The sequence below is a fragment of the Rhea americana genome, unplaced genomic scaffold (assembly GCF_003343005.1).
Source record: "Rhea americana isolate MKP2758 unplaced genomic scaffold, rheAme1 scaffold_337, whole genome shotgun sequence".
Lineage (NCBI taxonomy): Eukaryota > Metazoa > Chordata > Aves > Rheiformes > Rheidae > Rhea > Rhea americana.
In genome coordinates this window covers 241,165-266,277 of record NW_028186465.1, presented here as the reverse complement: position 1 = coordinate 266,277, position 25,113 = coordinate 241,165, and the positions used below count along the sequence as shown (strand labels likewise).

The window sequence follows — 25,113 nt, the reverse complement described above, 5'->3', positions numbered from 1 at the left end:
TAGCACTCTCAGAGCCACATGCATTTCCTTGAAAAAATTTCTCTAATAAAACAGGACAGTGGAGTTTGTTCCCAGTAGTTGCCCTCAGATCAGCCATATAATGCTTGCTTCTACTTCCCATACCATTTACAGAGCCAGTTGTGGGATATCCACCTACATTTAGAACAACCTCAGCTTACTGCATCAATTAGTATACCTTAGAGTGAAATTTATAGGACACTATGGTCCTTAATTTGCTATCTACACTGATGAATAATAATAGTAGGGAAGAAACTTTATTTTTTATTTCGCTAGAGATATAGCCTCTGCCTGAGAAAGTCCGTGAGCTAGCCACACCTTTGGCTTGGCCCCTTGGATCTTTTGTAGATTCTTATCTGTTTCCTTACAGAAGTACAGCATATTTCTTATTCTTACACAGGCACAAGCTAGGAGACATAGAAAAGAATATACGTAATGGAAACAAGATATTGCTCTGTTCAGTGCTCTGAAAGAATCATTTGCACTAAGGACAATGCCAAGCCCCCAGGTTTGGACTGACTTAGTATAAAAAACAGCTGAATGGTCAACCAGCTGAAACTGAAGACTTTCACCCTTAGTTCAGGCTTTTGTGCTCTGTCTCCTTTATTTTTTAAAAAATAGAGATAATAACATTTGCATGGATATAACTTCCTTAGAAGTACAGTCTTATGAACTCAATGGTATTTAAGCCAAGATTATAATTGGCATCATAAAGGATCACAAGTGTATCTTTTCTGTCAGCCTGTGCCATTTAGAACCTCTAACCATGGATCATTGCTGTAACAGATCATTATGGTCCATTGTGTCAGTTCATCTGTTGGGATCTGTGCACTATAAGCATGACAGATTTCCTCTACAGCAATTATGGTCTATTGTGACAAAAGGATTTAATGAATATAAACAACAAACCACATAATCTGTTATTACAGAGCGCAGCCATGCACCCAGATGGGAATTAAGTTCCTAGACATTGCCAGTTGCAATTTTTAAAACTGTGACAATTTCAGCCTCCGTGTTACTAGATGCAATGCTCTATATTTGTCTCAGTTCTGGCAGGTGAAAGGTCTTCAGAATTTAAAACCTAATCCTACAATTGTTCCATGATTTCATTTTTTCTGAGTAAATATTGTCTTCTATGTTTTTAGATACCTACAACAATTTTTCATTGTAGTACTAATTATGTTAATATTTCCGTACTAGCACTACAGATGAAACAAACAAATACAATAAAATTGGTCACAGAAATTAATGAATCCTAGCAGAACACTCCTGTATTGTTCCCAAAGGACAGACATTTCTGCCCATTATTAAATTTTACAAATGGTGGACAAAGGGCCCAGCTGGTGCAAACTGGTGAAATTCCAGTGACTGGAATTCTGCTGACTGATGCAGCTGAAGGCCTGATCTACAGGCTTTTGAAATACACCCGTGAACCTGACATTCTTTTCCTACCTATATAAATGATCCCTTCTATTAAGTTCTGTTAAGTTCAAATTTTCTCCAGTCAGTTTTAAAATGCTGGCTTGATTACAGAAGTTTTCAGCTTTTCCAGATGAGTTCTGAACTTGAGTGTATCACAGATAACAATTATGGTCCTGATACAGCTATATTTTTATCTATGTAGATTGGCACTACTGGAACGATACCGTTCAAGTAACTGAAAATTCATCATTAAGAATATAATAATGAGGACTACGTGTAGGTGAGCTATATACATGCCATTGTGAATCACCACAGCCATTATCATTTGCTTTTGAGAAGAAACCCGCCACGAAATATGCTTCCACACACCTCTCATATCAAAAGGGCAAAAGACTCTTACACTTACCTAGCATGCGAACACATTTGGCATTCTGGTCAGGATTTTCAAATAAGATTTCTCCGCACCTCTGAAAAGAAAAGAAAATGTATATTTAGTTAAAGACTTTGCAGTAGTTTCTCTGTCCTTGTCCTCTGCTGTCTCTGGTTTGGCACTAGAGATGCTCAAAGACACCTTGTTAATAATGTCATAATCAAAAGATTTTCAAGTAGCCAAAGATTTTTGGAAGAATAGACAGTCCAGCACATCGTTAATGTGTAAAGAAAGGTAAGTATAAAATTCTCAATGGTATATTCCTCAGTATTCACAAAGTAAAATTTAAGCTAACAACTATTACTTTCATTCTCTATGGCTGAAGCAAATAGTTCATCCATGTTACTATCTATTAGCATCGGACCCAGTTTTACAGGTGGCCTCACCTCCCACTGATAGAAGTTATGGCCCTCTCCAGTATATTCAGTTCTTACCTGGATATACCCTAAATAATGTCTTTGAAATGATCCAATTAAAAAAAAAAAAAAAAAAAAAAAGGTAGATTTTTTTTGGAAGGGTTTAAAAAATGCAGTAATTTCACAGCTGCAGTTCAGACCATCACCTTGCAAACAGCTGAACTGGTGTCAGAATTGAGGTAGCGATCTCTGGTCACAAGTGAGGGTCAAGAACAAGCAGACCAGGACAGTCAATCACCTGTACATTAGATCTGCCAGCGGCAGGACAGGAACATGAAGCCACAGCCTGTAAGTGTATGAACAGTTAAGCTTAGTATTTCATTCCACATTGCTGTTCTGCCGRTGGTTGATTGGATTGACGTTCCAGCGTCCGTTCTGCATTCCCTCCTCTCAGAGATCAGGAATAAGAGCCATGCTGATTCAGCCATTTCTGTATTCTGTAAAAGGTGTCTATTTAAAGAAAAAAAAGTTCTAAAAAAATTATTAAACAATCATTTCATTTCACGTTGAATTTCAGCTCTAGCTAAGACCTATGAGTAAAGACTGTTTTTTGTAAAGTGCAATTATTTTATCTCTGTGCTAGTGTTTTGTAAATTAAAAATAATATTAACATGTACAGATATATTATCGGGGCTACTTTTGTTTCCCTGTGCATACTCAGTACAAGAACATCATTAGGGTTAGAATCAGAGTACAATAGTATTTGTTTTTTTTTCAGGGAAAAGACACAACTGTTAGGTCCTTTATGCAGACGGACAGGTCAGTTCAGCTGACAGAAGGAAGCGAACTGGTGCGGCTTATGGGCCTGATCCAGCTCCTGTTAAAGTCAGTTCTCACTTCAGCAGTGGCTGCCTCAGGCACTACAAAAAAATCCAGATTTTTATCACTACATTCAAAGCTTGTGTTAAGGGCAGCCTCATATTTGAAATGGTCCATACTTGCTTATCTACATATTTTGTGCTTTTGGTGTCTACGACCAAAAGGGAATAAAAACACAGTTGTTCAAGTTTAGCAAACTGCGGAGAACTGTCCATTTCCCCTCGTTTTCCTTTCCCTCTCTTTCTCACATATTTTCCTTTCTCTTTTACAGCACCTAAGGCTTTCTCTCTTACGTAAGATAAATTGGTTATTATTGTCTTTTTTGGGGGTGGAGGTTAATATGAACTGGTATTTACAACAAATACTGGAACTTAGAAAGAATTAGAAAAATAAAAAACKCTGGAGCTTCAAAGGAGAACAGCAACAGTGCTGTAACTGAACAAAACATTTGAAACTCGCTGTTTTTCAAGCAGCCTTTACCTCCCTCACTCCAAAATAAACACCAACAAACAAACAAAAGGCCACTTCCCACACAGAGCCTCCTCGGTACATCTCGGTACATCTCGGTACATCTAAAAAGAACACACAGATGCCTATATTAGCCTTCCTAGGTGGGAGCACATACTCCTGGAAGATTGCAGAGAGATTGCACAGGAACAGCACCAGCATTTCAAACTTAATTCTCTGAATGCTCTTATACCAGCTCCCTCTCAGGAGGCAAAGAAATTTTCTTTTTGTTCTTCAAGAAAGAGAGTTAACGTACGGGTTGCCTTTCACAGAAATCTTCCAGCTTCTTCTTCAGAGCCATTGGGATATTTAGAGATGCAGAGATTTAAAAAAGCACTTCAGAATTCACCTCCTCTCTYACCCCCGAATCTAAGCTGCTCTTTGAAAACTCTTGGTTGTTTTTTCATTTAATCCCTCAGACATATTGCATGTTCCAGACRTATTTATATAAACATCACATTTCAGGCTGGCAAATTGTGTCTTGTAATATCTAACAATACTTACCAGTCCTAGTATTATGAAATTGGGAAAACAGCTAATGTTCCATTGAGTCCGCTAACATCCCATGGGATCCATTATGAGGACGGATGAACTTTGAAAAGTTTGGAAGTAAGATTCAGATAACTGTATACCAGTTCAGAGGCTTATCTGAATCCCCTTAACCCTTGCAACCCACAGAACTGAATGAAAAACATGCTGCAATAGTCAGCCTGTTTCAGGAGTTTTTTCACTACTTATGCTGCAGCTGGAAATATCATGAGGAAAAGATACTGCAGCAGTTTTATTTCTGATGCCAGTAAAAGCTCATAGGTACACATCAATGGGATGAAAAATAAGCTGTTACCAAACTACTCAAGTATCTAAAAAAGATCTGGTTGGAGCCTGGATGTGTAAAGTGGCACAGAAGTGTAGCAGGGACTCATTTTTGCTCATCCCACAAAAATAGTCATTTGGGCATTTTTGCTGTTAGCAAATATTTTCCACGAACAAGAAGTAAGGAAGGACTTCAATATTTAATCTTTAGGATTAGACTGACACTTTGCCACCACTGCTACAAAAGCCTGCCAAGGTAGGATAAATTTCTCCTGCCCTTTTCCTGGCCCAGCTTATTTCCCTTTCTGGGTTGGGTCYGTTCCACTAGCTTGTATATTGGGGATGATAGTGAGACACGGGGCCAAGMCTCTCTCCACTCCCTGTCCATTTCCAAGGCAGGAAGATTATACCAGCCCCAAAGCAGCTGCTCATTCTCTCCTGAAAGTTTCTAAGCTGGCTCCAGAGTCAAYAGTGGATCCCTCAGAGAGCAGGAGTAGGAATTTGACATCAGACATAGGTTATTTAACTTTTTAATTTCAACTAGTCGGAAAGCAGAGAAGAGAGGAAGAACAGCCCTGGACATATCTGCTGCACATCTGCAGAAAGACTGCACATGTGCAGATCACCTACCCACATACGTCTGTTGGGAAAGTTGAGAGAGAAATGCAACATCTCTTCTAAAGACTAGCTAAACAGCTTCTTAATGATGTTGCTTRTAAGCAGCACTTGTGGTATTCATATAAATCAGGTCTGGAAGAAGATGCCAGCTTCTGTTCCCAGTTCAGGGAGGTAAGAGTATCAATCGTGTGCTATAAAGACTGAGCATACTGTTCATTTAGGTAGAGCAATGAGTTCRGACAGGAAAACTGGCTCTCAACTTCATTTCTTGAAATCTACAGCAGAGATGGATTTATAGTCCAAGTCTGCATTTGAATCCCACTGAAATTCCAAGATTTCACTCTCTAGTACGTAACAGATCATATTCTTGCATCTAAATGATCCCTGAGTTTGGGATGTTTTAAATCTCAGTTTTGGCTTCATGGTTAAGACTATTACAGCACTGATGGGACTGACCTCTTCACTGGGAMAGAAGCTATATTCAACTCTTGCTATACTTAGTCCTGAGATGTTGGACAGTACATTGATGRGTTTACAAGGGAAGTTCTTCTGAAAATAATACCACCAGTTTTCACTTGCCCTGAAGTGCAATGSTACATACTTGTGTTAGAGAGGATTTCTTGTTGAAAATCTTAACTCACTGCTGTGCTTGGAAGTGGTCAGACTTAAGAAAGRGGTAGGGAAATATAAATAAAGTTAGCTCCTCCAAATGTTTGTTATTCCTTCATATCTCTTGATTCACTGAATTCTGGACTAGGCTGCTTCTTTTTTTTTCTCTTTCAGAATGGAATAGAGTATAGTCATTCTCAGTTAATATTATTTTCAGTAATAAAGATGTATTTCCACATAGGACTGCAGTCTGCAATTCATTATGCATATGAGAAAGTATTTATGCTTAGATAAGAAAATAAATTAATGAATTTTATACTCCCAACTCCCTTTTCTGAGATCAGGCACATACCATGAGTCTGTGTCTGTTGCACAAGCTGAAATGTGGTAAACCAGGTTTACAAGTCCCCCATGGAAAAAAGGAGAGAATCAAGGAGCAGCTGAAAATGGAGTTTAGAAAAACAAAGGAAAAAAAAAAAGAAAGAGTTGCAGTTAGAGAATAGAGATAAAGAGACATGATATTCAGAAAAAATGTGAAATGAACTCTGGTCTTTTGATGAAATAAGTAAATCGGAAGACTTGAAGCCTGCCCGGTAGGCTGTGATGGCCCACTACCACCTATCAGAAGAGAAGCACTATGTTACATGGGCACAATCCTCCACAGGAAGGGACTGCACTGGTGAAGGGTGCGCTCAGGCAAGATGACCTGTTTACAGGATACTATGGAGCCCTGTGCCAAAATAATTAAAGCAGAGCTGCAGAAAGGTAGGGTACAACTGGAAGAAGAAAAGTTCATGCAGAGAGCTGATTGAGATCTACTCTAGACAGCTGTACTAATTTTGTAAGGTATCTCGTATTACTTCACTGGTATTGAGGTGATCTTTCATAGACTGCTTTTCCATTTCCAGCATTCCTGCAGGTCGCATCACCTGCATTTGAGTACTTAGGTATGTATCAGTAAGCAGTGTATACATACCCCAGACAGAATATGCCCTTAGTTTCTCTATGTTGTGGAGAAATTTTTATCTACTAAAATGCCTTTTTGAAGTTCATGATATTCAAGTTCTATATGTGTGATAAATTAAAGCATTATATGTTTAGGAGGAGAGATGCATATCAAGTAATTGAAACAAATAAATAGGGCTAAATTCTCACCTGTGACAAAATTCAGCAAGTAAACACCAGAATCCTTTTCTCATTCAAACTGCAATACGTAGCATCTTCATTTTCTACTTACTAAATGCATTTAATTAACRTTTACCTATTTTAGTAATTTTAGAGTAATTTTAAAAGGTGGTAAGATTTTTTTTGCATGAACAGTTTTGACCTTTTTAAGCTACAGACAAGCAAGTTTTGAAGAGCCAGCTTACACAGGTAAAAGGTTATGGAAGTAAGAACAATATTTATAGTCTTCACTCTGCTCTGTTTTCTCCAGCGCATACTGAGTGTGATGTTCAACACCCGTGCCTCTTCCAACATTGCAGTAATCGATGAGGTACTTAATGCAGATGATCAGACAGAGATGACAGTAAGCAATGGGTAATTTCCTTTTTGCAAGATGTGACACGGATTATTATATCTCTAAATCAAGGAGATTYGCTAATTGGACACTGATTTCATTTCACATAGGTAAGCCTACCCAGCTAGTTTCTTCCTTTGAAACAACCCTAAGGTTGCAGGTTACTTTCACCAGTAGTAGAAGGAGGCCAATTATACATAACAACATTGTTTAGTAAAAGAGCTTTTTTTTTCCTTTCTTTCTTTCTTTCTTTCTTTCTTTTTTTCCTACAGTACTGCACATAATTTCTCATTCTTGTATAAACGAGAGTTAAAAGACATATTTATAAAAACATCTGATTTATAGAATTTAATAGAGAGCAAACAGCTTCTGCATTTATATGAAAACAGTTCTGGATGATCTCAGAGGCAAAAAATGCTACTTTTATTCATATTTTTGTTTTCCTATTACATTCCTTTCCCTATCACCTTTAAAAAGTACCTGAATAGTACAGTCCTGCAGTATGTAGAAGCATCACTTCAATACTAATGATTTATAAATGTGAAGTCAGTGCGAAAAGCAACATCAYTACAATCTTTCATAAAAACCACTGGTCATTTGTATAAATAGTTGAAAATGAAGGCAATATTTCATGAAGTCATGAGTCCGGCCTCATGCTCTTTGTTTCCAGGCTGCCTGGGAAGAGATTTAAGGCAGATTCCTCCTGGATGCTAATGAAACATCAGAGTGCAGGAATCGCAGGAATTCTAGTGCCTTGTTAAACTTGGGATACTTCCAGCTCAGTGTCCCYTCTCTAACAGGGGCTCAGGAGAGTACAGAAACTGCCAGAGCAGACAGCTGTAGGTAATGTATCCTGCCCACAGCCTTCGTAGCTATCACCTGCCCCAGAACGAAAGCCTCACAACACTCTCTTGCAGAGATTAAACGAACGACTGAGTAAAAGAAGGGAATTCCCTATCAGTACTCTGCGTGCTCTTGAAACGTACTTAGACATTTAACACTCTGAGTTTTGCTGAATTTCTAGCCTTGCTGACCTTAAGGTTTTCTGCAATGATGATGGCTTTTATGATAACTTCTTATTATTGACAGGTACCTTTCAAGGCCATTGTTTTTACTTGTTTAGAGAGAAAATCTTTTCTCCATATCATGCCTTATTTTATATTTAATTATCAGGCCCATGTTTAATCAATTTTCTGCAGAGTAAATGATTGCAAAAAGCTCAGCCAGTTCCTATGACTTGAATTTCCATCTCTGAATTCTTCAGTAACTTTATTTAGCCTTTCTTACATGAAAATATGATTATTATGAAACAATCAGACATTCCTATTGGTAGTGAATACTGATAGAAGTGTTCAGCCAATAAAACTGCTCCAGAGCCATAAAAATTTTAATTGTTTACATATTACATCCTCAGAGATTATTAACTGTTCCCTGAATTACTAGAGATCAAATCTTATGCTTAACTAAAGTGTAAGACTAAACTTTAATTTATACCCGCTAAAAAGTTACCTAAAACTAAAACTAAACAACTAAAAATTTCTACCTGAATTTGGCAAGTTTTCCCATAATGACTATGCTGTAAAAGTATACACAAGAGCTGTGATAAACTGAGCTCCAAAAGGCACACTTATCTTGAGCTAAGTTGTATTGTGTACAACTTCTAAATCTGGTATCTTCAGGCGGAAATACCCGTCCATTTATAAATGCAGTGTAATCACGGCATACTAACTATTGACTTTCAACAGCGTTAGCAGTCAGAATACTACCTTTGCTGCTCTTAAGATTATTACAAGGTACTAACAGCATATTATATTGCAATTATATGATGTTCCATGGGTAGGGGTTCCACCTTTGTTATTTTGCATCAGAATTGGGCAGTTAAACTGAAAATCCAACATCTACTAACATCCAGCCGAGTTGCTTCAGAGTAGAATAGCTAGGCCTGGGCAAATTTGTTTTGGGAGATATTTCCTTTCCCAGTGAAAGGGAAGGTTTCTCTTCGATGCAGGAAGTGAAACACACTGCTCAAATAACCTCTCAGTGCTCTCTCAGTGTCAGTCTCCAGCACAACCTCAGCAATGTGTTTTACTCTGGAATTCACCTCGCTGTAGACCCTCGGCTAGTCCAAACAGAAGACACAGCATCAGGAGTAATTACAGTAAACTGAGCAATAATTCCCAACCAACCATTGTTGCTAGTAGTCAGCAACTTGTTTGTGGGCTGAATAGCCCGACGTGAACCTTTAGGCAGTTTGTTCTCTCACAAACCTGTGATTTACTATGGTTTGGAGTGGTTTGAAATGGATTAATGTTGCTGGAAAATGGATATAGCAGTTTAACTCTATTGTTTCTTCTTCAGCTAAGGGGAAAAAAGTTAGTTTAACAGTATGTGACTTCATTAGAGAGGYGCCAGTAGACCTGATCCCCTTGAAAATTCATCAGTGTTTCAACATGGTACCCCTGTTTTTAAGTGTTTATGACATGGACACTGAAAGCCAAATCCAGGACTACTAGAGCAATAACAATTTGGGGTTTTAATAAGCAGTAAGTCACAGGCAAGTGTGCATTAGCAGGGGAGGCATAACTTGGAGACCTTGGCACAACCTTCTAAAGGGGTGCCAGCATCCAAGAAATGTTAAAGAGCAGACTGAATTTTTTACCCTCATGGGATGAATTTATACTATAGTTCATCTTCAAGTTTACATTTTAAAGAATGTCGAACATCTGTAGGTTACGTAACGGATCCTCCCACCACAAAAACAATTCTAAGCGGGAGGGGGATACGATGTAAAATATCAGTACTAGGGAAAAGGCAAATTCATTGTCTCTATTATTGCTCTGATGTGAAGTATCAAAGTCCTCTGTCTTTAAACATTTTATGGACCACATAATTGTCTTTCCTCCTCTAAGTTGCAGAGTTGGACTGTTCTCCCAGCTGCTTTCTATGGTTACTGCCATTTTAATTCTCACTTTCTACTGAAATAACTAATGGGGGGAATATATAGGATTAATTTGTGAAAAATTAGGACTCCAGCTACATGTATTTCTCATATATTTACCACTGATCTGTTGGATCAAAGGACAGGTCAAAGCCTCAGAAGTACTAACTGACACATCACCTTCCAAGAGCCAAATCACAAGTCTGAACCTAAAGGTTCATCTTGAGCTAGTCAAAGCACTGTGGGATAAATTTTGGCATCTGATTTTTGCACGTGCCCACTGCATATTGTATGCTTTGCAAACAGAAGCACAATCTCACGAAAGACACGTAGAAGACTGGACGCTAAAACAGGCATCGGATTTCTCCTACCTAGTATATGAATAAGACTAATGTCCTGACCACTTTGTGAATGCCACCATTTGCTGGTGGCCTGCCTGCTTCTCTACTTTTCTTGGTTTTCTTGGGTTCTCTAGAACATTGGTATGCACCAAGCCTTTACAGTGCTTCACTTTTTAAAGAATGGGAGTTGATAAGAATAAGTCATGCCAAAAGCATGCTGACATCCAGGTAATACTTCCACAAGTCCACTGCCTGAACTCGTTTTCTGGCATAGACACAGACTTAGGTAACAGAACGACTAGTTGATCAACAAACCAGGAAGGAGAAGGTTAGAGATCATTAGACAAGCCTCAGAACATACTTATGGAAGGTCTAGTTGARCAGCCAGCTTCAGTAGAAGGGAATACAGAGCATTCACAGGCAAAAGGTGGGAAACTAAACCTCCCAGAACCTCACCTGTGAGGCAAAGTTACTGCTTTCACTTGAAAACAGTATGGTTCTGCGAATGACTAAGAAATTGGTCGTCCTGTTAAAAGTGAGCTTTCCCCTTTCCCTCTCTCTCTCTCTCTCTTTCTCGCCTTGTTTTTTCTTAACTTTGTATCAATCTTGGCCATCAGCTATGGACCCTGCAAAGAAAACTTGTTACAAATAAAAACCTTTATGCAACACMATGTTGTTAGATGAAGCCCCAAGGACAGGCTCAGCCACTATGCGAAGTGGACACAATCAAAGAATGGCCTTAGGCCTTGTTTATTTAGTTGTATAGAGGATTTCAGTGTGTTACAACACAAAATCCTGTCTTCAGACAGTATCTCTTGCGTTTATCCCCAGCCACTTGCAACTTTCACCCAGATTCGATTCTGATTATCCTTCTCCAACACTTTGAGCTCTTTTGCCTTATCTTTATTTTTAACTTCTTTTGCCACTCTAAGCAGCAAAAACATTTTCTAGAGCTGTATCTTAAGTACTTTCAATTGTTCTGTACCAATTGCCTGATTCAAAATATTGTGGGCATCTATCCAGCATGTAACCAAACACTTATACTGTAAAAATGGGGAACCAAAATGGGTTTTTAACCTTTCAACACATGCTTCTACAGTCACAACTATCAATTAGATGTACTCTCATATTAATGCTGTTTAAAAAACGTAAATCAAATAAAAATCCCAAATAATTCCAGCATTGCAAAAAAGACTTTCAGAACTTCATGTACACCCTGCATATATCCAGTTTGTACAACTAGAACATCTGGAGCTAAAAAGAAGCAAGTGCTGTTTTGAGGGGAAAATTTTCCATTTCAAAAATTTGAGACATTAAGAAAGAACATCTTCTACATTAAAAGGAAGCGTCATTGATATACATGTAACTTTTTGACAACTTTCTATGTGGGGATAATTTATCTGAAGCCATATGAAAGCCAGGTGTTTCATTATTTTCAGGAAACATTTACATACTATTGTTATAAGCACTATGAAGGTACTTCAGGTACAGGGAAATTCATGTTCTTTGCCATCCTAGTTACAGTTTCCACTGTTGCAGTCTTTTGGAGTGATGTTAAGAAGATGAATTTCCCCCTGAAATTAATTCCCACACTTTTTTCTGAGTTGTTTTTTCCTTTTTTTTTTTTTTTTTTTTTTTTTTTTTTCATGTGTGAAGCACCAGTTCACAACAGGTGTTCTGCTGGCAGGTGCTGTACAAAGCTTCTCTCACTCTCTCTTCACAACGCAGATTCTGGGTATAATCTCTCTCTACTATGCCTGTCTTTGAGATACTAAAAGAAAAGAAAAAGTTCCTGCAAATTTTTCTTTTACTTGTGGTAAAAATCATCATAGCAGCTTACATGAGGCATGATATGGCCTGGTACCTTCTTTCTTCTCTTGCAGGCCCAAGGCTTTCCTAAGTGATATGCATCTTGATTACACATACAAAAATTATAAAAGCATTTCATTCTGAAGAGGCTTGATTTAGTCAATAGAAAAAACTGCAGTAAACAACATCAAAAAGACTCCATGGGAACACAGTGGTCCCTAGTACTCAGAGTTCTCTTGAGCTATCACTGCTCTAAGAGAGAGTAAAGCCACTGCAGTTTCACAGCTATCTGCAACTCCCACAATACTGTTCTGCAAACAAGTATTCAGGCAGGTATATAACGAGATTAGAAAGTTCACTTTCCTGTGTAATTCAAATAAGATACTGAACATATCAGGGGGAAAAATGTCTTCTTATGTCACCCTACTGCAAGCACTCTGCCTGCCACACTTTGTCTTAAGTTTTCATCACAAAGTGACATGAAAGCATTTTAGACTTAAGCAGGGAGTACCTGTGTTTTTGCAGCAGAAAAAACGTCCTGTACCTCACACTTTAAATAACTCCCACATATAGTAAAACACAGTATTTAAGAAAGGTAGTGCTTACTGAAAAGCAGGAAAGAAGTTAATTTCTTAGTATACCTATGTATTAAAGCAGCATTCTTTATAAYAGTAGTATTAAACACAAGAAAAAGGAAAGAGTTACTGTTTTTCATGCATTATTAAGAAAAGACAACACATACTGTTTCTGGGAACTAAATGAAGGTTAGCAAAGGATTTAATTGAATACCATTCCCTTGCTTGAGCTGGATTTATCTTCTGACAAGATTTTCCCTTGAAGGGACATGTCCTCCTGCTGTATGTAGTAAACCTCAAGCATTTTGCAGAAGTGGCAAGGCCGTGCCTCCTGTTACTCTCCATTCAACTAGTTACTGCTTTTCTGGGGAGATATGAGAACTGTACTTCATCTCTAGAAAAAAAAAATGTTAACTTCTTGTTGTCATGGAAATAATCTTACATTGCCTTTTGGCCTGGTGTTACTCGTATCTTTCACTGTTAGCTGCCAAAGTCAACAAGTTGAACATTTCTATAGTGCACGTTCTATCATATATCCCCTAACAGTCTGTTCAAAACCAGGCAATGTCTTTGATTCTTAATGTTAACCAATTTGATCCTGACTAATATRCATAGTATCATTTCTGTTTAGCGTCTTTTACCAATCTTGCCGCTGCCCATTTGAATGTGCTGCAGTAGGGGTGATACATAATGTGACTAATATATACTAGGTATGGTTTGTTCTTTATCTGGTCCCCCAAAGGGAAAACTGGGTATACAATGTAGCATTTTCTTTTCAGAGGATTTAACTTTTGGATGTGTTTGTTTTTGTCTCATRCTATTTAAGTGTGACAGTTATTATACATTTATGTTAATGAAAATGGGATTAAAAAAGAGCTCCTAAATTCTGTTGTTTTTCCAGTTTTTCCTGAATTTCCAAGTTTTCCATGACATTTTCAATAAAAAAATTATTCCCCTTGTATTTTCAGAAAATTGCAGAGATGCTGAGTGTCTTACGTACGTAACTATTTAAAAACATATTATACAATATAATACCTGTTCTGGTAGGACATGCATTCTAAAAAGCTTCAGAACAATTAACTTCTATGTCAGCCTTACAGCTACAGTAGACTTTTATAAATCTCACAGGAAGAAATCAACTTTACATTTTGAATTTTGCAGAGCAGAAGAGATGGACACTTGCAGAGACTGATTCAGCCCACCTGACTACAGAGAAAGCCTAAACGCCCGACTTTTAATCAACTAGTTAGGTGGACCTAACTTACTTTGAACACATTAACATCTAATGTACATCTGGAGCCTAACATCAGTGTTAATCCTGAATGTTAGAGGCTCGATTTGCACGGCAGAAGATATATCCTTCCCGCTGCCACAGTGTGGCAACTCGACTGGCAGACCAGGAGAAAYGAGAGAGGGAGCCGAGCAGCCTCTCCCCAGGAGATGTGGGCTATTCYGAACATTTGGTTATAGGGAGACTTGCCACGGTGAACCAGGCCAGCATGGCCTTTCTAGCAACTCTAAATTCATGGCATTTTTATGAAGGAATTAAAAAGAAATTTACTGCTTCTGTGGTCATAGCTATTAGTACTATCGACCACCTGGGATGAGTACAGTGTGAATTGCACAATACCAATGTGAAGCTCACAAATAACTAGAGCAAAATATATCCGTTTCTGCACAGTAAACAGAACTTTTTCTCTAAAGCTACAGCAGAATCCTGTTATTCCCTCATAGGTTGAAAGATCTGAGAAAGCAGTAGGGAAAACAAAATGTTTCAATTTCTCATTACACATAAAGCTTATAATGAAGCATAAAAAGGCGTTTATAATCTGTAGTAAAGATAACTGAGTGAATTCTATTTTGTGGGGAGCAATAGTTCATTTAAAAGTTGAGTACTAGCAGTGTTCAAGAGAAAATAACAAAGCACTTTCCATATCAGAATATGCAGGTAGCTCTAGCAACAGTTCTCTTTATAAAATATTATGAGATGTTAACTATTTTACTTCCATAGACATTAATAATTTTACTTCCACATTACATTAATATTGTGCCTGTAAAATTTACATTTGGTACTTGTTAAATTCCAGAGAAAAGTCACGGTTTCTCATATATTGCAATATAGCTAAGCCACATGACTGATAAAATTGTGCCTATTACAGGTGGTACGTCTGTATTGCTTTACAAAGAAAGAGAATGACCAAAAAAGTTTTTTATAACAATAATTAAAAACTTTGTCTAAAATAATTTTCCTAGCATTCTCAAAAATTCCTTTGAAACAGAGTTTACATAGTACATAAAAAGTGAAGTTACATCTAATTACCTGGGCTTTCTGACTTAATTTTATAATTGAAAGGGATTGTTCATTTTATGCTACAGGATGCTGATTCATAATCCAGGCGAAGAAAGCTATTCAGTGCAAACAAGTTCTTCAGTGGAAATGTGCAGGGTTCCAGTTAAAAAAGGCTTTGAAGTACCTCCTGTTTACATGAAAACAGCTGAAATTTGCATTCAGATCTAAACTCTTGTGGCTCAGCTACCTCTCTATTTCAATGCATGTCTAGTATTTGAGTGCTGGCAATACAATGCTAACCTACTGCTGAAGTGATTGCAGATTTCTCATGCCAAGAGACTGTTACAAATAAYGTAGTAAGTTTTTACCAGCTCTCTCCCTGTGGAAAATGTTCAGTGTGTCTGTGATTTTTTTAGTTCTTCTCATTTTTACATTAGTTATTTTTTACAGTTTTATTCAACATTACCCTTGAGGCAGGCTAAGTTTTCATTTAGACACTCTACAGATGGGAAATGGAGGAAAGGACTAATTACACAAATTTGCTAAAGGTCGCCAGATTGCTGAAAGAACAGGGAGTAACACTGAGCTTGCCTCCAATTCTGTGTATTATTTCTTACATTAACAGTATGACTACATTTATTTTGTTGAGTAATGGATGAGTAAATACAGGAACTTATCCTGCAAACTGATGAGCCCTCTCACCTCATAAAATCAATTGTGCAATTTAGATCAGAAACACTGTAAATATTACATTTTTAAAAGGCACCTCACTGACTTAGGACAACAGTTATTAAGTCAGCCCTGTGCCTGCCGACCATTTAATTTTTCCCCACAGACCTGTATGCAAGCAACTCAATATGTACATGTAATGCATGGATGAGTATATGAGAGGCTCAGTTTGTCTCTGATCTGTGGAGGATATTAAGACCCTGGCTGGAGGAATACTGATTCTTTAGCTAAAGCTACATCACCTCCCTTTCCCCTCATCTGGAAGCCACTTAATCACTCCCTGGTGAATCAGCAGGCATCACACATCGACGGCAGCAGGAACTGCAAGGATACATCTAACAGAGAAAGCAACTATCGCCAGCTGTGCATATTAGATGGTCTGTTCTGTGTTTAATATGGATACATTAGTCTTACATGAGGTTAATTGTATTTGCACAAACATGTGAATGAGGATAGATATCAACGTTGCTTTTTCAGTACTTCCTTTCAAGGGGAAACAAAGAAGTGTTTACYCTAATGCAATGTCTATTTTAGAGTGATCAGATTTTGTAAAAAGAAAACCACAAAGTGAAACAAAATAGATTGTAATTTTAAAACCAATAACCAAACAAAAATTCTTTCCCTTAAAAAATTCTCTAAGTAAGTCTAATCTTCCCATCTGGATGTATGGCAATCCAGGGAAAGGATGAAAAAATTATTGGGTAGGTTTTCAATGTTTTTCTTTGTTTAATGAACTATTTCACAAATGACTGGGGCCTGCTTTCTCAGTACACTAGGAAACATCCATTGCCATATTAGAGTCTATAAATGAAAAAAAAAAAAAAAAACTGTTGCCAGAAGAAGAAAGTACACAGAATGTGGAAGAGGGGACAGGCTACTTGGGAGAATTATAGGAATGTAGTCAGAGTATGTAGAGATGCTGCGAGGAAGGCTAAGGCTCAGCTGGAATTGAGTCTGGCAAGGGATGTTAAGGACAACAGGAAGGGCTTCTTCAAATACATCAGCAGCAAGAGGAGGACTAAGGAAAATGTGGGCCCACAACGAATGGGGCGGGGGCCCTGGTGACAAGGGATCCATATCACTTGAGAAGGCAGAATTACTGAATGCCTTCTTTGCTTCAGTCTTCACTGCTAAGGGCAAATCCATGGGCCCAGATGGGACGCACCCACAGGTACTGAGGGAGCTGGTGGATGTAGCTGCCAGGCTGCTCTCCATCATCTTTGAAAAGTCACGGAGAACTGGGGAGGTGCCTGAGGACTGGAAGAAAGCCAGTGTCACTCCAATCTTCAAGAAGGGCAAGGAGGACCCAGGCAATCATAGGCCGGTCAGCCTCACCTCCATCCCTGGAAAAGGGATGGAACAGCTCATTCTGGATGTCATCTCCAGACATATGGAGGAAAAGAAGGTGATCAGGAGTGGCCAGCATGGATTCACCAAGGGGAAATCCTGCTAACCAACCTGATAGCCTTCTACGATGGAATGACTGGCTGGGTAGATGAAGGCAGAGCAGTGGACRTTGTGTACCTTGACTTCAGCAAGGCTTTTGACACTGTCTCCCATAACATCCTCCTAGAGAAGCTCAGGAAGTGTGGGTTAGACGAGTGGACAGTGAGGTGGATAGAGAACTAGCTGAAAGGCAGAGCTCAGAGGGTCATCATCAGTGCCATGGAATCTAGTTGGAGGCCTGTGGCTAGTGGTGTCCCCCAGGGTTCAAGACTGGGTCTCATCCTGTTCAGCTTCTTCATCAATGACCTGGATGAGGGGTCAGAGTGCCTCCTCAGCAAGGTTGCTGATGATACCAAGCTGGGAGGAGTGRCTGAGACACCTGAGGGCTGTGCTGCCATWCAGAAAGACCTGGACAGGCTGGAGAGTTGGGCAGAGAGGAACCTCATGAGGTTCAACAAGGGCAACTGCAGGGTCCTGTACCTAGGGAAAAATAACYCTAGGCACCAGTACAAGCTAGGGGCTGACCTTCTGAAGGGCAGGTCTGCAGAGAAGGACCTGGGAGTGCTGGTGGATGACAAGGTGACCATGAGCCAGCAATGTGCCCTTGTGGCCAGGAAGGCCAATGGTCTCCTGGGATGCACTGGGAAGAGTGTTGCCAGCAGGTCGAGGGAGGTGATCCTGCCCCTCTACTCAGCCCTGAGGAGGCCTCATCTGGAGTACTGTGTCCAGTTCTGGGCTCCCCACTACAAGAGAGACATGGAGCTACTGGAGAGAGTCCAGCGTGGGGCTACAAAGATGATCAGAGGGCTGGAGCATCTGCCCTATGAGGAATGGCTGCGAGAGCTGGGCATCTTCAGCCTGGGGAAGAGAAGACTGAGGGGGGATCTTATCAATGTGTACAAGTACCTGAAGGGAGGGTGTCAAGGGGACGGGGACAAACTCTTTTCAGTTGTCCCGTGTGACAGGACAAGAGGCAATGGGCAGAAACTGAATCACAGGAAGTTCCACCTGAATATGAGGGGGAATTTCTTCCCTGTGAGAGTGACAGAGCACTGGACCAGGTTGCCCAGAGAGGTTGTGGAGTCTCCTTCTCTGGAGATCTTCAAGGCCTGCCTGGATGCAACCCTGTCTACCATGCTCTAGGGRACCCTGCTGAGCAGGGACGTTGGACGAGATGATCTCCAGAGGTCCCTTCCAACCTGATTGATTCTATGATTCTATGATTTATTTTTATCCGAGGACTATACAGAAGGGTTTAAAAAAGCCTATTGTAATAGCACAGAAACCTGGAAGAAGATTAAAAATGTATCTTTCTCATGGAAAGGATGTTAATCCACTATCAAAAGCTGTTTAGGCTGTGATATCTTTGGAAGCCCACGGATGTCACCATACAATGGTGTGATAACTATGACGGGTCTGACTTCAACCAAACAAAGCTGAAATTCAATGTCATGCTGCTTATCCTTCACATATTAGACCACACTAAAGCAGGGAATTTCAAAACAGCAAATTGCTATAATCCCAATGGGAAGTCAAGGATGGAGAATTTCCTGTCCTTTGATATTTAAAATCAGAAATGCTGATGTTTTCTTTCAACTTACTTTATTGGTTTTGCATAATACTTGAAACAATACATAAAATAAATATTTTACAATTTTGTTCCTGAACATTTCCACAAAACAAACACAAAATACCACAACCTTGTCTACTCTGTTGACCTTCACCACAAGTGTCCAGGACATGAGTGTCCCCACCCACCAACCAACTGCGTAAAGGATTAATATGGTATTTTTAAAGGGAAAATCAGTAGTGTGCAAGGATTATTTTGGAAATACCCATTAAGACAGTGGGGACAATATGTTGCTATGAATCTTAGTTTTCCAGCAAACTGTAACCAAAAACACAGAACAGTGTAAATTTAAGGCTTCTTTCATAATGAAGACTGATATTAAAAATCTTTCAGCCCTATGTGGCTATCCCAGGCACAGCACAGTAGTCACAGAGGTATATGGCTAAAGCTTTTTCTAACTGTTTTTGAACATTTTTGTCTAGCAATAATTTTGAATCTTGGCAAAACGTATCTTAAGTCTGACACCTGGGGGACCTGAGAACAATCGTCTGCCACTTGGCAAAAAGAAATGATCTATCTTACCTCACCTCCAGCAGAGAAATCTAACAAAGAAAGAACTCCATTAGCCCTCATACCAAAGCACTGGTATCTTTGAAGGCTGTCTGAAAAGCTCCTTATCCCATGAAACCTCACAACAAAGCAGTTTTACTCCCAGAGCAAAGAGAGAGTCAGTAAACCTTAGAAGAAATGTTGCTCACTGCCCCCTCCGTACCAACGGGCTGTGCTTCCAGACCACTTAAACTACGGGATACGTTGACCTTCATTCAAATTAGAAAATGCTAATATATGTTTTCAAACTCACATATTATACCTCACTCAAAATGAAACTAAAATGTTTTCCCCAGTATACAGAATGTGCATGAACAAGTGCAAATGCACATGTGAGCACACGAACGAGCTGCAGCTTCAGCACATTAGTTCATAAAGTACAACCACCTTTCTGAAAAACAAAACAAGTAATTGATTGCATCAGATCTGCAACACAACAGAAGAGAGAAATAGAGGATTAGATTCAGTCTTTGGGGAAATTTAGAAAAAATGTAACACCTTGCAACGGGAATTTAAATTCATGCTTTTGAAAAAATACTTTCAAATTTCTAATAATCACAAGTAGTCAAAGCTTTGCTATACATTCATTTTACATCAGCTTCTAGGAGCTAATATATAACCAGTGCTTTCATCAGGGACAGTGTTATTAGGAATCTATCTATTTCTACTGACAGATTTTAGTAAATTGTCATTATTTTCTGAACTTCCAAGTTTTGACACTAAGGCTTTATCTATACCAGTAAATTGAAGATATCAGGAACTATTCTCTGGCAGTGAGGCCAAATGGCACAGAATAATTCACATCCATAATATTAAATTCTGTCTCCAAAATAGTTGCTGCAACCAAAACACTGCTGAGTTTCTGGCCAGTGCAAACTCCTCAAACCATACCAGGAATTCTTTGGAAAAGTGCTAGTCCATCCTGGCTGAAACTGCACCCAGGGTTGCTCTAATGATTTAACAATATAGTTGGCCAAATTCCAAGACTTTTCCCAGCATCACTTAATTTATTAGTATGTGCATAGCCAAAGAGCAGGATTTATCTCACCAAACTGTTGATGTCTGCATCTGAGCTGTTATTACAGTCTCCCTTTTATACAGTCAGCAGCAGTTTTGTTTGCAAAAAAGTGTACTGCAGGGGTCCATTTAAGGATGAAATGAAGGACCCTATGAGTATCTATTTCTCTCCCCTGATTAAAAGCAGCTCATAGTGATAAACTGGGTGAGGCCAGCCCCACCTACAGATTATACTCCTGTAAATCAAATCAAACCCGATGGATTAGCACAATCTCCACAACTGCTAAAAAGAAGAACAAACAAACGATGCCTGAAACTGTCTGGAATAGTGAGAGTGCTTGTATCGATAAGCCTGGCAAGAAAGTCAAGTTCTGAGCTTCCCTTTCCCTGTTTGTAGTGCGAGGTTTGTTTGAGCGCCTTACAGAGATGTTGTGAGGCCCACCTACGCAATGTTTGCAAAGCCGTGTTTGCAGAGCACCGTATGGTACACGAGAAGCAGGGAGGCAAGCCAGGCACAGAGGTGCAGACAGCGCTGATGATCATGCGCTGGATTCCTAGGTTTTTGTTCATTCCTCTGGCAGCTTTTGCGCCGTGGCTACAGACATTTAGATGGCTCAGCCTTGCACTTAATTAATTATTTTCTCAGTATACACTGTAGTGAGGGCCCCTCTATAGGACTACTGTTTACAGATAGCTCACAAGTTGCTGCTGTTTTCTATTGCATGTATGTCCTGGCATAGTTACTGCATTTGTACACGTAGACACTGGAGGGGATTTTCAAAGTCAGTGCAGATTCTGCACAGTTTTAGCTCCCAAGGAGATTGCTTTGGAAATGTGTGTGAAAACAGCACTATTAGGGGAAACAGTACATATCTGAATTGTAACAAACCTTACCCGTGACTATTATAGTGATATTTACACATATGTGTGCAGGAATTCACTGTGTACTCAAAGCAATCAGGGAAAGCCAGAGTATCTAGCATGAATGGGAACTGTTTACCAGGGCACAATATTGCTACTGTTACGGGCAGCTGGGAGGAAGTCTTAAAGGGGCATCGTGGTCCGCTGCCCGCACACTTCTGCCTGACAGCTCTGAAAGAGGCCAGCAAGAAAAATCTAAGCCTATTAAGCAGCAGCAAACCCTGCTCCTCCCTAGGGAACAGTGAGAGCTGGGAAACGATATTCAGTTACCTTAGCAATTCCCTCCAGAAAATGAATTAAAAATATCCTAGTTTAAAGCTCCATTTTACCTTCTCTGTGTTGACTCAAATGCGTTGAAAGAGGAGGAACTGCAGAAAGCTGATCTTTGGTGTTTGAACCCTGAGAGTGTAAGCAGACATAGTTACAATCTTTGCACATCTCCCATTTATGCCATTTGGCTCAATCAGTCTCAAAATAGACTGGCCTGTGAGAACGGACGTTGCTGGCATCCGAGTACTTACAAAATACTATCAGCACAGGGAAACGAGACGGATCCAAACTCAGTCTGAATGTGTGCAATTCAGAAAGCGTGAACTCTCCTCCCCCACTTCATTAATACTCACGTTGTGCAGCCTTCTCTGTTATTTCTTGTTACATATGCTACATTGATAGGCTTTCTATGCTTTAAAACCAGTAAACGTGGCCGGGTGAAAGCCCAGGAGATGGCCAGCTCCTGTTGTTTAAAGCCTTTGTACCATTTCCATTCGCCCATGCAGCTCAAAGTGGTTTCAGCCGATCGGAGAGTGGAAGCTCATAGCCAAGTTGTAAGATGGAAATCAGACTAAAATTACATCGGGGCCAACAGGGAGGGCCAGCAGAGAGAAGCTTCCCTGCATTGCCAGGTGCTTCAAAGGAGAAGAATTTATGACTCCCTCAAGAGTTCAGGATGGTGCCAAGTGTCCATGTCAGCTAACACCGCACACAAGAGAGGCTAAATTCACCCTGCTTTCAACACTCTTGAATCAACAGAATTGCACTGGTATGAATTTACCTTGATTTTCTGCAAATAATGTCTATAGAAAACTTGATGCAAGCTGTAGAATGCACTTAATTTACCCAGCTCCCTCTCTGCTTATCAGTTCCAATTTTACAGTGTGAACTATATCTCTTGTCATGTATATCCTACTTCTGCCCTGAAAAATCATCATGCTCCTTGAATAATCATCATTTTTACTTGCCATGGGTATTGTATTTTTTAAAGTTAAGATAAGGTACCGTTTATAAGAAGTTTTATGTCATTACTGAAATCTGCAAAGATGTCTATGTTACTGTATTTACAATTAGAATAAACTGTCCATAATCAAGACATAGATATGGAAATGATAAAAGAAACATGATGTGAAAGGAAGACTTAAAGAGTATAGATAAAGATGAAATATTTGTAAAAAGTCTGAAAGCATGAAAAAATAGGTTGTTGTTTGAAAACAAAAATTGGGAGAAATTAAAAGAGCCACAGAATTCCTTTTTCAAAACTGATTTTTGCTTTAAGAATGAGAGAAGGATTACGTATAACACATTTAGCATAAAGAAAGCACTTCTAGATATAATGATAAAGAAAGTAGCTGCAAAATCTTTACTTTTGAATAACAAACATATCTAATATTAGAAATGGACCTACACTTAGATGGATGTTTGCTTGTTGATCCCTTTTTCACTCAGGGAAAAATTAAATTGTTAAAATGCAGAATCATAGTTCCACAGGTATTGATTCTCTTGTCTTGACATTCTGATCATCTGCTTCTCGTCAAAAACTGGTATTTTTTGTTTTTCCTAGAAAAATGTTGAATGGTTCAGAAGATGCATCAACAGAACAAAGTAGGCCTTTTCAATCTGTCTGGGTCTGAGCAGTTCATATTGAAATTCAACACTGGTATTCAGGAGCAGTGCAGTACTTAAAGTAAATATAGCACTTTCTAGGACATGCTCCTCTTACAGGCTCTATAGATAGTGAGTGTAAAAATCACTGGTGGGGAAACAATTACAACATCTAATACACCTTTTGAAACCTATTCAAGAGGCAGACACAGCAAAAAAAGCCTTTGAACAAAGGATCATTCAGCTCACCTATAAAGTGAAAAAAAGGCAGAAGCCTTTAATAGAAATTGGGAATTCTGAGATGTTCAGTGAAGCTCCTGCCTGAAAAAAGATTAGTGATGCAGATTAGAATTCACTAAAAATCAGGTTTTCTGATGAAGCCAGGCAGTAGAGAAAAGTATCTTTTATGACTGTATTCGAAGCATCAGAGCTTGATGATCTGGATGAGATGGTAATGAGGTAAAAAATCTCTGGCTAACAGAGCTTTGTTGTGTATATTCATAAATAAATAAGCACTTGAAGGAAGATGGGAGAAGAAGCTTACAAAATAAATTTAAAAATGCCATATGAAGTCATTACACTATCGTTAAGTTTGAATAAGGAATCACAGTAAATTTAGTTTATAATAGATAGAAAATGCTTTATTCAACACTATATGCAACTTAATTTGAAGAATTTATTTGTGGTATATAGAAATAATTTTGTAGGATTCAAGTATAAAATAAATATCATTTTAAACAACGGTCCATAAAAGCTGTCACAGTCACCAGGATAAGATGTTTCATCTGCAGAGATTTTTGCAGTGTTTCTTAATTTTTACATCAGAAGCCTGAGAAAAAATTACGGCGCAAAAGCACTATTTTGATTTGAAGGTGTCAAGACTTTTTTTTTCCCCCAAACATTCTCATTTTTAAAGTTGCTCCTGTGCTGTGCTCCTTAACTATTTCCTCATTTAGACACAATTTGCCATGATATCAGTTCACCTCTGATTTAAAAGGTCAGTTAAACTTCTTGTGCAGAACAGGCAAAACAGATCCTTCATCTCTATAACAATGATTTTTCATGCAAGAATTTTAGTTTTTAAAATAAATAATATTATTGCTGTTATTCAGTAAAATGCTATATGTTCATGCTCATTCAAGGCTCTTTTTCTTCTTCTGCTGTCCCACATCACTGCACTCTCTGCCCAGCTCCATCTGCTGAATTGTTTCCCCTGATATTGTCATCCTCCATCCTTTCCTTAACATGTTGTTCTTGTATCTCCACTACCTATCTCCTCCTACTTATCCTGTCACCAACTTGCATGTAAATTAACACAATTTGCTGTAGAAACTCATGGCTTCTCATCTACAGTTTGCAGAAATTGCAACAGGCCACACAAGCACAGAAGTTCTTAAAGCAGAACAGCTGAAATGTAGACATTTGAATGTGTCGTCACCCTTGCCTAGCTCCATAATTTCTTAACAGTAACTTTTCCTCTCCACCTGACGATTCACTTTTGGGACACATCTGTGTCTCAGCCTGCACCACTGCTAAGCAGCTTGCTGCCTGTCTCTAAGGCTGTGCTGACAAATGCCTGTCAATCTGACATGAACTGGATCTTCCTCTTCTAAGTTTAGGTCTAGGAAAACAGTTACCTGTTGAGCCAGCTTTGACCAAAGGTGTTCCTGAGAGACAACAGTGGTGACAAAGGGTGAAACTCACTGGAAGTGAGTGTTTAAAGGTTGTTAAACAGCTGTGATTATAACAGGTGGTCTTACAGGACTGGATTGAATCATCTCAAGAAAAGCCTTGCCTGTCTCACCCTGCAGGTCCATTCCAA

General features: G+C 39.0%; 1 long non-coding RNA gene across 1 annotated transcript in view; it reads right to left on the bottom strand.

The window, feature by feature from the left end:
- Nucleotides 1-1,845: 1,845 nt before the first annotated feature.
- LOC146592310 (uncharacterized) overlaps nucleotides 1,846-25,113 on the bottom strand; it is a 60,110-nt gene continuing 36,842 nt past the window's right edge. Inside the window, exon 3 of the long non-coding RNA XR_014896607.1 lies at nucleotides 1,846-1,907. This is a non-coding gene — a long non-coding RNA (uncharacterized LOC146592310). The remainder of the gene's footprint in view (nucleotides 1,908-25,113) is intronic.